Source organism: Nomascus leucogenys, unplaced genomic scaffold (genome assembly GCF_006542625.1).
Source record: "Nomascus leucogenys isolate Asia unplaced genomic scaffold, Asia_NLE_v1 000881F_75968_qpd_obj, whole genome shotgun sequence".
Lineage (NCBI taxonomy): Eukaryota > Metazoa > Chordata > Mammalia > Primates > Hylobatidae > Nomascus > Nomascus leucogenys.
The window spans coordinates 62,240-76,025 of NW_022096883.1; the positions used below are offsets into that span (position 1 = coordinate 62,240).

At 41.6% G+C, this 13,786-nt stretch overlaps 1 pseudogene; it reads right to left on the reverse strand.

Moving 5' to 3' along the window:
* Nucleotides 1-2,827: 2,827 nt before the first annotated feature.
* On the reverse strand, nucleotides 2,828-11,682 carry LOC115834076 (annotated as a pseudogene).
* Between the last annotated feature and the right edge of the window lie 2,104 nt (nucleotides 11,683-13,786).

Below are 13,786 nucleotides of genomic sequence, written 5' to 3' on the forward strand. Positions count from 1 at the left end.
TGGAGAAAATTGAATTGGAAGAACTAAAAGAATTCAGGGTCAAGCCCAGTCTACCAGTGGATTATAAATACTCAAAGATAATGAACAGTGGTTCAATCTAGTAACAGGTGTACTACAGTTTTTCTTTTCAACATAGTTTTTCTCTCTATAGGAGTCTCTATTTTTAAAAGATAATTCCAGTAGGATGAATTTGTTTGCAAAATAGGTGAGTCTCACCGAACTTGCCCAGATTTTTTACCTAAGTGCGGCAAGAGTAGCAAAGGACCATAGAGGCTCTTTTTAAACTTCGCTTTGCTAGAAGTTTTTAATAAGAATCTCAGATTAAACTTCCAAAAACCTCTTGAGACTAGGAATCCAAACCAAGGCCAACTTCAGATTTTGCCTGCATTCCCTATGGGTTTATTCTATGTATATTCTCAAATATAACATCCCATCAAAGCCTTGGTAATATAACCAATGTTTTCAAATGTGTCCTGTTATAAAGAGAGCAGATTCTTACTGAACTTGTGCAAATAAGTTTATTACCATAAACATATGAATACTGATGAATAGTTTCCCAATTCTGGGGCACTCAGAGAGCAAAAGCAAATGTTTCCATTTTTGTTTACAAAAGTATACTTTACCAATTGCCCAAAGAAAAAAGTTCATAAATCTGGAGAATAAAACATTCAAAGAATCAGCACATTTTCAAATAGAAAATTATGAGGACATTATCCTTTTGATTATTTAGTCCAATAACATTGAGTTTTTTTCTTCTTTGTTTTGAATTTCATGAAGGTATCAGCCTGTTCATTAAAATTTTGAAAGTTCTTAGTCCAGTGGTGTGATCTTGAAGTTATCCGAAACTTGTATTCCAGAGTCCTTGTCAGAGTCTTTTCCATAAATCCCCTTGAAGAAAAAGCAATTTGGACTGTAGCTGATTGTAAATACTTGAGGAAGAATCAAAGCAACTGTCCGGGAATGACAAAGATTTAAAATGACTATGGTTAAAAATCTAATGAGAGTTTAGTGTGGTAAAGACACAGCTCACATAGAAATCTAGTTACTTCTGTGGCGTATGACACTATGATAACATACTTGATTTCCAGAATTTCATATAATTTTTAGAATACTCATTTAAAAAAAACTTTTTTTGAGACGGAGTCTCACTCTGTCACCCAGGCTGGAGTGCAGTGGTGCGAACTCAGTTCACTGCAAGCTCCCCCTCCCAGGTTCATGCCATTCTCCTGCCTCAGCCTCCTGAGTAGCTGGGACTACGGGTGCCTGCCACCAAGCCCAGCTAATTTGTTTTTGCCTTTTTAGGAGAGACGGGGTTTCACCGTGTTAGCCAGGATGACCTTGATCTCCTGACCTAATGATCTGCCCACCTCGACCCCCCAAACTGCTGGGATTACAGGCTTGAGCCATCGTGCCCAGCCTAGAATACTCATATTATTAACATTCCCATAAATATTATCTAGAGAAGGTTTAGCATCACTTATCACTTATTTGAAAATGCTTTCTATATAATTTAACATATCAAATAAGGTGGTTTTTCCATTCATCTTCTGTTTCCAAACTGGATACTGAGTTCTTAGTGTAGCCCATTCATAAATAGGGCCAAAAAAGTATAATCTTATGTATGTTGAAAAAGGTCCTTAGGTAATTCCAGTACTTCCAGCTGAAAATCATTGATTTAGTTTTAAGTTCTACCTATTACAACAAGAGTTCTCCATCCTTGTTACATGTTAGTAGTGTCAGGGAAGACTTAAAAATTACCAATGCCTGGGTCCCTCTCCAGACCTTTAAACTGGAACTAATGGGTGGGGCTTGAGCATCACTTTTAAAAATGTTTTCCAGTGATTCCAATGTGTAGCTCTATTTCCATCAGATTTCTCTGATTTCTTGTGGCATTCAATTTTTTCTATTTGGTATCATGAATATTTTCAGCTCTCATTTCCTGTCTTAGGCTTTATGTCTCCTGGGGTAGGGACCTTGCCTTCTCCATTTCTGTATCTTTTTTGAACACATGAACTTGTCATCAGAAAAAAATCTCAACCACACACAGGTTGTGTTCTGAGTCTCAGGTTCACATGTTAATCCTAAAGTCTTTGTTCTCCTTGAGGTCAGATGTTGCTTCTGACGAAGGGTGTGGTTAAGTCTGCAGTGCAGATGGTGGAGGGATTTCACTCTGTTTTTAGATATAACATTGAACTAAGAATTTTATGTCTATATGGGTGAAGGGGCAGGGATGTGTAGGAAGACAGTTCTAATTAGGATGGAGGAATTATACTAGAAAGTAGAGGTAAAGGAAGTGAGAAGGCTTAGTAAAAGAAGAAATGTGAACTTATCAAACAGGCTAGAGAGACCCCTGGAGATTCTTGATTAAGTGAATTAACTAGATTTTAGAAAGCTAAAATGAGGCAGTCATGTGCAAGGAATGTTTCAAAGTCTGGAGACAAGAAGTCAAGCAATACTTTGAGAAGTGGTTGAGCTTTATGGGAACGGAGAGAATTACACTATTGAGACATGTTAAAAATAATGAAGAGGGTTTCACCATGTGAAATTGTGTTTCTCATTTGAATCTGAGAAACAAATGAGCAGAGGCTGGAGATAATTATGTCTAAAAGACAGTGGGGTACAGGGAGCATAAAGGCCAGGGAGAAAGGGAACTGCAGGAATTAGGGCTGAGAAACAGGATTTTAGAGGAGGAAGGAAGGAGATCCAGTCCCAGATACAGGCAAATAAGACTTTTCCCTCTCCCAAGCATGGCAGTCAGCCCTGCAGGAACCAGGATAAGAGAAAAGGCCATCATACCTGCCAGTCTTCCTGAAATACAGAAATGACATCATGGCTGCTCTAATGGATTATGGCCAGGAATACGTCCTGCTCCTGAAGGAGCTGTCACGGAAAGAAAAGAAAAGAAGTAATGAAGGTGATGTTATTTCACATGGGGGATCCTCAGGAACAAGCATGTAACATGAGGTACTCTAGAATTGTTTCTTCAAGGACTACATTGTTTCTGTTGGAAAATTGATGGGAGATGATGATATTCTTGCAGTTCTTTTTCCCTCCCACCATGTTTCTAGGTTGGTGATCAGTCCTCTGTCAATTCTCTACTGCACTCAGATATTTTGGAAGGTTTCGGATGTGAGAAAGGCTGATTGCTATTTTCTATGTCATTAGAACTTGCCACCTTTGCACCTTTTCATGGTTGCATCTTTTTCTCAGTGTCTCTGTTGTGGCAGCCATGAATGAGACCCTGCCTGGTCTCCATGGCAGGGAACTGATTGACAGAAGGCCCACATCAGCGCATTTCAAATTCACCACCTCCTTTGCACAGAAAGCTTCTTTCCCACAGGCTCCCAGCAAGGGTGTGAAAGCAAGCCTAGTTCTCTGAGGCTCTTTTTAACTCTAATGGGTGACTGGTTGGAGGACTCCCCATCAGCCTTGCAAAAACTCTTAGAACTGCATTGGTACCTAAAACTTCTTTCTCTTTCTTTTCACAGGAATTAGCTCTGTATAGTGGTCTGTGGGTTCTCCCATGCTACCTTCATGCGTGTCCCACATTCCCTCACAGGTGTCTTCCCTGATCAATTATCTTATATGTCTAATCCCATCTTGGATGCATCTCAGTTGGTAAAAACTAACATACCAGGCTTGATTCTTTGCAGTCAGCTTTTTTTCTTTCTCTCCCACAAGCAGTCAGTAACCATGTCCTCGTGTTTTATGTGTTACCTATTTTCCATATACATATGGAAAAAGGTAGGTACTGTTGAGGGTTACTTCCTATGTGCCAGGCCCTGTGCTAAATACTTTACCTGTATCTCATTTAATCCACACAATAACCCTGTCATGTAGACATTATTTCCATTTTGCTGATGAGAAGACAGAAGCTTAGAGTGGTGTAAAAACTTTCCTGGTGTCATATGGCTAATGACAGGTGGATCTGAGATTTGATTCTAGGACTATTTGACCTCAAGGCTAATGATGATGGTAGTAATATAGCAGCTGACATTGGTTCCTCTGTGTGTGGCATCTTGTTTCATTGACTGCATTAAACCTTTAAAGAATGGTATGAAGAAAGCACTCTCATTGCAATTTTCAGGTGAGGAATCAGACGTTCAGAGAAGTTGAGTCTTGTGCAAGAAATGTATAACTGTAAAGTCTCACATTAAGAAAGAAGAAAGATCTCAGGTGAACAATCTAATACTTCAGGATATGAAAGAAGAATAAACTAAACCCAAGCACAGCGAATGAGGAAATAATAAGGATTAGAGTAGATATAAATAAAATGGAGAATGGAAAGAAACAAAATTAATGAAACCAAAAGTTGATTCTTCAAAATAAATCAACAAAATTGACAACCATTAACTAGATTGACTAAGAAAAAAAGAGAAAAGTTTAAAATTACTAAAATCAGAAATGAAAATGGACTCCGAGCATGGTGGGTCACGTTTTAGTCCTAGCATTTTGGGAGGTCACAACCGAAGGATTTCTTGAGACCAGGTGTTTGGACCAGCATAGGTAACCTGAGGGGACTCTGTCTCTACAAAAAAAAAAAAAAAAAAAACAACGAATTAGCTTGGCACGGTGGCATGCACCTGTAATCCTAGCATCTTGGGAGGCTGAAGAAGGAGAATTGCTTGAGCCCAGGAGGTTGAGACTGCAGTGAGCCATAATCACACCACTGAATTCCATCCTGGGCTGGCCGGCAGAGTGAGAGTCTGTCTCTCCCTCTTCAAAAAAAAAGAGAAATGAAGCATGAAGAGATTACTACCAATTCTAATAAAATAATGATTACAAAAGTACTATAAATAATTGTATGCCAATAAATTGGATAACCTAGATGAAGTAGACAAACTCCTAGAAACACACAAAAATATGAATAGAACTATAATCAGTAATAAGATTGAATCAATAAAGCATTTGATGAAATTCAATATTTTTTCATAATAAAAACATTCTAAGATTAGAAGGAAACCACCTCAACATAAATTCGATATGTGAAAAATCCAATGCTAACATCATACTCCATGGAGAAAGACTGAAAGCTTTCCCTGTATGAGCAGGAAGAAGACAAGGATGCCTGCTTTTGACTATTTTATTCAACATAGTATTGAAAGGTCTAGTCAGAAAAATTAGGCAAGAGTTTAAAAAAGACATTCAAATTGGAAGGAAGGAATAAAATTATTTCTGTTTACTGATAACTTGAACTTATATGTAGAAAATCCTAAAGATGGAACAAACCTATTAGAATTAAGAAATAAATTCAGCAACGTTGCACAATACAAAATCAACATTCAAACATCAGTTCTATTTCAACACACTAACCATGAAAATCTGAACGGAAATTAAGAAAAAAGATTTCAATTTATATTAACATCAAAAAGAATAAAATATTTAGGAATAAGTTTAAGCAAACAGGTGAAATAATTATACCTGAAATCTACAAAATACTGCTGAAAGAAATGAACTATGACATCAATAAATTGAAAGATATATTTTGTTTTCGTGATTGGAAGACTCAATATTGTTAGGAGGACAGTGCCACCCAAAGTGAGCTGCAGATTCAATACAATTCCTATCAGAATCTCCGTGACATTTTTGCAGAAAAAGAAAATCTGTCCTAAAATTTATATTGAATCTCATGACTCTAAATAGACACACAGCTTTGAAGAGGAAGAATGAAGATGGAGGACTCACACTTCCTGATTTCAGCATTTACTACAAAGCCCCAGTAATCAATACAGTGTGGTACTGGCATAAAGGAGGACATAGAAATTAGTGAAATATAATAGCCCAGGAAGAAATGCTTGCATATATGGCCAAATGATTTTCATCGAGTGTGCCAAGATCGTTCAGTGGGGAAGGGACACTGTTCTCACCAAATGATATTGGGAAAGCTGGATATCCAAGGGCAAGAAGAGTGGAACCTTTACCTAACATCATGTACAAAAATTAACCCACAATAGATCAAAGATCTGAATGTAAGAGCAAAAACTATACAACTCTTAGAAGAAAAGCTTCATGATACTGGATTTCAGAATGATTTCTTGTTGTAACATCAAAAGCATAGGCAACAAATAAAATGGATAAAATGGACTTCATAAAAATCAAAATGTTTTACGTATCAAAGAACATTATCAAGAAATTAAAAAGGCAACCCATGAAATGATACAAATATTTACAAATTATATGTGTGATAAGAAATTAACTTCCAGAATACATGAAAAGCTACAAGTCAACAACAGCAAACGTCCAAAAACCCAATTACAAAATGAACAAAGGATTAAAATAGAGTTTTCTCCAAGGAAGATATACAAATATCCAATAAGCTCACGCAAAGTTCCTCAGCGTCACGAATACTTAGAGATATGCAAATCAAAACCACAATGTTACACCACTCACACACTTTAGGATGGCTTTGATAAACAACAACAATGGCAGCAACAAAAAGCAACAGGTGTTTTCAAGTAGATGGAAAAATTGGAGCTCTAGTGCATTGCTGATGGGAATGGGAAATGTTATAGCCACTGTAAAAAGTGCTGTGGCTCTTTCTCAAAAAATTAAAGAACAAATTGCCATTTGATCCAGCGATTCCACTTCTGGACATACTCCCCATAGAACTGAAAGAAATTTGAACAAATATTTGTACACTGATGTTCAGAGAAGCATTACTCACAATAGCTATAAAATGGAAACAACTGAAAAGTCCATTGAAAGAGAAGTGGGTAGGCAAATGAGGTGTATCTATACATTGAAATGTTATTCAACCTTAACAAGGAATAAAATTCCAATACATCGTGCAAAATGGATGAACCTTGAAGATATTATGCTAACTGAAATAAGCCACACACAAACGATAATTATTATATAATTCCATTTATAAAAGGTAGTTAGAATAGCCAGTTATGTAGAGACAGAAAGTAGAATGGTGGGTGCTAAGGGTTAGGGGGAGAAGGAGTGAGAGTTATGTTTATTGGTACAGAGGTTTAATATGGTAAGAGGAAAAAGTTCTGGAAATGGATAGTGTGATGGTTACACAACACCAAATTGCACACTTAGAAATAGTTAATGGTAAGTCTTATATGAGATATATATAAAGTGTGTGGTAGTCTTACCCTCTCTATAATTACACACTTTTTGGCACTGCCCCTTTCCTGCCATGCAGAACCCCAGGGGTGAATCTCCCTATTTCTCCAGCTCTGTGTCAGTCACTGTCCTCTGTAGTGAGTCCCACGTGCTGTGCCCACAGCCTCATACAGCTGGTGACTTCAGAGCCAGGATGCAGCTCCGGCGTCTGCCCTGAGGCTCCCTCTCTTCTCATTTTCCTGCAGCATGGCCCGGGGGAGGCTTGTCTTCAACTGGAAGCTCGATTTAGCCAAATTCAGGACAGGCCACCAGGGCTCTTTCTCCACACATGCTGGTCCCACCCAAGGTGGAGTCAGGCATGGCCAGTCACCAGAGGAGCCCGGAGCAGAGCAGGAAGCAGAGTCTGAGCTGCTCCTCCCTCACCCAAGGGGCTTCCTCCTCTCATTTGGGGGAAAAGTGTGAGCTTGTTTCAAAGCATCAGATGTTCTTTGTAGCTCATTTAACAGGTACAAGCAAACAAAGACGTGGCAGAAGGGGATGTGTTGGTGACAGTGAGAATCTACTACATAGGGCTCAGGGCTGATAAAGCCCCCTCCCTACCTTTCTCAGGCCAGACACAAAGTCAGCCATGAGAAAACAGAAAAACAAGAAGAGAGTCTGTAGAGACAAATTGGGAGGGTTCAGGAGCAGAATTTGGGATTTGCTTGTGCCCATGGGACACAGGCTGGGAATAAGAATGTTTTCCTGGGTCTTCTCTGAAAGCCGGATAGACTCCACCAAAAACCCTATTGCCAAGGATGCTGGGATCCACTTACCAGAGACTTTGACTGTTATGGATCTGGAGCTTTCCTTGCCAGTGGCTGAGTTACGAACAGAGCAAGCATAGAGCCCGCTATGCTTTGTAGTAATTTGGGGGATAGAGAGATTTTGTCCTGATTGCTGAAACTTCCCATTAATTGTCCAAGAATATTCTGCCGGTGGGTTAGAGTCCGCGAAGCAGGACAAGTAGAGGTTTTCTCCTTTAGGTAATAGGCGAATGAAGGGTAAATGCTGGGGAGGTCTGGACCATCTGGAGCAAAAGAATAAAGCCACAGGTGATGTCATCCACGGGAAGGGGATGCTCCTGGTCTCTTAAAGGGACACAGTGACCCTCTGAGCCAAGACACACCCTCAAGTCCCAGCCAAACCCCCTCTATGTTCACTGAGCCGAAGCCTGAGGTCTTCACCTGTTTCTCCCATCACAAGCTGTGGGCCACAAGTCTCCCATGACAAGAGCGTCCCCTCCCTTATATTCTTGGTTAAGGCTGTGCCAACCCAGGGCAGGGAGTCATGGCCAGCTCAGATGTCCAGAAGTAAAGGTGTCTATACTTGGAACGGAGGAAACTGAGAGGCCTGGCCTCTGGTCATTTGGATTTAAGCTTGTGTCCTGGCCCACAGAGGAACAAAAGATACTCACAGAGGACATTCAGGGTGACTGGGTTACTGCGGATGCCACCATCTCGTCCCGTATTTCACATTCATAGGTCCTGTTTCATTTCTCATGACACTGGGTAGAATGAGGATCCTGTTTTCAATGGGTCGCTTTACCCTGGGACTGACTGGGAGTCTCCGACGATTTATCCACCACCTGTAGGTGTAGTTCTTACTCTTAGGTTCGCAGGTGAAGGTTAAGACATCCTTATTCTCCCTGGGGTATAAGTTGTTGATGGTGATGTAGGGCTGGGCAGCTTCGCTGTGTGGATAACAGAGAGAAGATTGTCCTGTGTGGCACCTTGATTCCTCTACAGGCATCCTTCAATCAGAGTTGACATCTCCCACCTCTCAGCCCACTGTAGTCCTTGAAAGCCAATAGCTGTTGCATGTGTCACAAGACAGATGCATGATTATCTAAGGGCTCAAAGACTGTGAGGCCGTCTGCTCTGTCTTAGGGAAGCACAGACTTTCTCAAGTGTCAATTGAGAAGCAGTGTTGGTTCATGGACAGACACATCAGTGGGAGTCACAGCCCCTGGTACCCCTCCCAGTAACTCCCTAATCAGTTGACTGGCTGGCTCTCCTTGGGATCCTTACCAGGAATGTGCAACTGCTGGGCCCCTTCCAAATTCCATCCTACTTTTCCCCCCTAGATGTGATTTCTCTGCAGCTTCCATTTCCAAGGACATTCTAGAGATGAGTTATAATGGGACTTCCCATTGTCCTGAACCCTGAAGATACTGAGCAGCCAGGCCTGGGACTGGATGTTTCAGCAGAAATAACACAGGGGAGAGCAGAGTCAAGCCTGGAGGTCAGTTCTGTCATCAGGCAGTGGAGGCACAAGGTGGGGCAGTTTTTTGCAGGTGTTTCATGAGGACTTACTTGAACCAGTGCCTTCTAAAGATAGAACAGAATGCAAGGAATGATATAGAAAGAGTGAAGGGGACAGGCAAGAGCTGGTGGCTTTGGAGCAGAACCATGTTCCCTGTCCTGGGTTCTTTAAGTTTCCTCTCCTTCTGCAGAGGGCAAGTAAGGACCATGTGGATCTTTCCAGAAATACATGTGGACATTTGCAAATGCAGAACTGACTAGTGGAAAGGGTGGGAATAAAACTGCTAGAAATCTGATCCTCATGGGCCATGTGTGCTTGATGGATATGAGACAAACTTGGAGAGAAGTCTCGCAAATACTTTCTTTCACTGGACATTCTACTCTCTGATTCCATGTGTTTGACTACTCTAGGGACCTCATGTAAGTGGATTCCAGAGTGAATATGAGAAGAGACTGCTGGTGCCAGGAGCTGGGAGTGGGGAGAATCAGAAGTTGTTCATGCTGTGCAGTTTCAGGTAGCAAGGTGGGGAGGTTCTAGAGATCTGCTGTACAGCTTGATGCCTATAGTTCACACAGATTGAGTATTTCTTCTGCATAAGACTTAGGACAAATAGTGTTTTGGATTTCTGACATTTTTTGATTCTGAAATATTTGTCATATATTTACTGGTTTAGCATCCCAAATCTGAAATATTCAAATCTAAAATGTTCCATACTGGCCATGCTGCACTCGTATATTTTTGAAGGCTTTGGGATGTGAGAAAGGCTGATTGTTATTTTCTGTGTCATCAGAACTTTCCACCTTTTCATGGTTGCATCTTTTTCTCAGTGTTTCTGTTGTGGCAGTCATTAGTAAGAGCCTGTCATGTCAGATTTCGGACAGAGTTTTCTAATTCTGCAAAAAATGTTACTGGGATTCTGGTAGGGGTGCATTGAATCTGCAACTCACATTGGGTAGTATTGTCTTCTAACAATGTTGATTCTTCCAATCCATGAAAATTAAATGTCTTTCCATATATTGATATCATCTTTAATTACTTTCAGCAATGTTTTGTAGTTTTCAGGGTATAATCATTTGACCTTTTTGGTTAAACTTATTCCAAAATATTTTATTCCTTTTGATGTTAATGTGAATTGAAATTCTTTCCTTAATTTCCTTTGAGATTGTTCATTGTTAGTATATAGTCTAAAGAATGATCTAGAAAGAGTGAAGGGGACAGGCAAAAGCTGGTGGTTTTGTAGCAGAAACATATTCCCTGTCCTGGGTTTTTGATTTTCCCTCTCCCTTTGCAGAGGGCAGGTGGCTCTTCCCTGACAGCTAGATAGACTGCACTGGAAAACATATTGCCAGTGCTCCAGGGATCCACTTACCAATGACTATGATCCTCTTGATTATGAGATTTGTTCCTCCAGTGGCTGAGTTATTGATGAAAGAGACATAGACCTCTCTATATGTTTTAGTTATTTGGGGGATAAAGAACACTTGTGCTGATTGCTGGAACTTCCCATCAATCAGCCAAGAATGCTCTACCAGTGGGTGAGGGTCTGTGAGGCAGGAGAGCTTGGGGACTTCTCCCTGTATGGTAATAGGTGTGTGAGGAAAGAAATGGTGGGGGCATCCAGGCCATCTGGAGCAAGGAGAATAAAGTCACAGGAGATATTGTCAGAGGGAAGGGAAACTCCTGGTCTGTGGAAGGGCCACAGTGGCCCTGTGAGCCAAGTCACAACACTGAAGTCCCAGCCAAATCCCCGCTGTGTTCACTGATCTGGCGCCTGAGACATTCACCTGTTTCTCCCATCACAAGCTGTGGACCCTGAGTCTCCATGACAGGAGCAGCCTCTTTTCTCCAATTGTTGATCAAGCCTAGGCCTACTCTGGTTTGCCTGGGGCAGAAAGTCATGGCCAGCTTTGATGTCCAGGGGTAAAGGTCTCTGTACTTGGACCTGAGAGGGACTGAGAGGCCTGGCCTCTGGCCATGTGTATTTGGGATGGCAGCCTGGCTCCCAGAGGAACAGAAGATACTCACGGAGGAGATTCAGGGTGACTGGGTCACTGCGGCTGGCACTCCACTGGGTTTTGTATTTCACATTCATAGGGTCCTGTAATATCCTTTGTGACACCAAATAGAAAGGGGTCCTGTTGGTTTTGGACAGCTGCAACCTGTGCGTCACAGGGAGGCTCTGACCATTCATCCACCACAGGTAGCTTGCATCTGGAGTCTCAGGATCACAGGTTAAGATCACCATATCCATGTCCTCCCTGGGGTTTAAGTTGCTGCTGGAGATGGAGGGCTTGGGAGTGTCCACTGTGTGGAAACAGAGAGAAGATTGCCCTGTGTGGCACCTTTGATTCCTCTAAAGGAATTTTTCAATCAGAGTTGGCATTTCCCACCTCTCAGCCCACCCAACTCCTTAAAAGCCCATGGCAGGTGTGTGTGTTACAAAAGAGATGCATGGCAATCTGAGGGCTCAGAGATTGTGTGGCTGCCTGCTTTATGTGGGAGAAGCACAAACTTTCTTAAGTGTGAATTGAGCAGCAGCATTGGGTCATGGAAAGACACAGGACCAGCAGGCACAGCCCCTGGTGCCTCTGTGAGTCCCTCCTTCTCCAACTGCCTGCCTGGCCCACCTTGTGGTCCTCACTTGGAGCATGCAGTGCTGGAATCTTCTTAGTTTCAGTCTTACTTTGTCCCCCAAGCTATGTTTTATCTGCAGCTTCCCTTTCCAAGGACATCCTAGAGATGGATGATGGAACTTCCCATTGTCGTTAAACGATTTGGGTACTGGAAAGCCTGGCCTGGGGCTGGGTACTTCAGCAGAAATAACACAGGGAGAGACCAGAGTCAAGCCTGGAGGTCAGTTCAGTCATCAGGCAGTGGAGCCACAAGGTGCGGGAGTTTTCACCTGTGTCTCATAGTGACTGACTTGAGCCAGTGACCTCTAAAGATAGAGAAGAGTCGAAGGAATGGCCTACAAAGAGTGAAGGGGACAGGCAAGAGCTGATAGCTTTGGGCCAAGACCATGTTCCCTGTTCTGGGTCCATGATGCTCCCCTCCCCCTGTAGAGGGCAGGTGAGGACCATGTGGATCTTTCTAGAAATACATGTGGATGTTTACAAATACAGAACTGAATGGTGGAAAGGTGAACATGAACTGATGATGGAGCCTGGCCTCATGGACCATATGTGTTTGGTGGATATTAGACCAATATTTGGGAAGAAGTCTTGCAGACATCTTCTCTCATTAGACATTCTACTCTCTGATTCTGAGTTTGACTACTCTATGCACCTCATATCAGTTGATTCCAGAGTGAATCAAAGGGTAGAATGGTAGTTTCCAGGAGTTGGGATCAGGGGAATAGAGCGTTGTTCCCTGCGTGTGCAGTTTGAGTTACGCGGGACGAGGATGTTCTAGAGATCTCCTGTACAGCCTCATGCCTATAGTTCATACAGATAAACTGCTCCTTATGCAGAGAGCTTAAAACCAAGTGTTTTGGATTTCTATTTTTTTTATTTTGGAATATTTGCGGTATATATGCAGGTTTAGCATCCCCAATCTGAAAAATTTATAATCCAAAATGCGCCAGTGAGCACTTCTTTTAAGCATCACATCGGTGGTCAGAAGTGTTGAGATTTGGAGCATTTCAGATTTTGGATTTCTGGATTTGGGATGCTCAATTTGTGATACTGTAATTTTCCCATAAAAAGTTGTCAGGAGTTTAGACCTCATGTTATGTTCTGACTCTAGTAACAACAACAAAAAAAATTTGGAGAAACATTAAAATGTTTTCTTAAGTCGAAAATTTTACTGATGGTCCAAACATCTAAGATCAATTGCTGGTAGTAGTATTTCACTTGAGACCAAAATAAGGTTTAGGTGTGCCATGAATTCCAGCAGGATCACATTATGCTCAAAGAAGCATGCCAAGTTGATTTGAAATTCGCAACTCCTTAAGTAGAGAGAGTCCCTTTAAAAGGACAGAACTGGTCAGTGCCTCAATTACATAAAGGAGGAATGATGCCAAATTAAAAGAAGCGATGTGTGTTATGTTAGTAAATATAGAAAGAACTCCCTACTTCTAATTTTTGTGCAGAGTTAGGAAAATGGGGAGGACCCCAAAACTGGTATGTGAAATGCTTTCTTCATTTTCTCTTAAGCTCAGGAAACACCACTAGGGTTTAAGTTTGTGTGAATTAGGAAGAGTCTAAGTGAGATGCCAATGGCTCGTGTGTCTCCCCACACGAAGAACTCCACCATATGAAAACGGCATCATCATGAGGAAACAGTTGTATGTGGCACAGGCAGTAAAACCATCAGATAGCGCCCACCTGGCCACCTCCAACTGGTCCCCAAAACCACCAGTATTCCCATTACGTGTATGTTACAGCCTTTGTAGTTGTCCCACAACTGC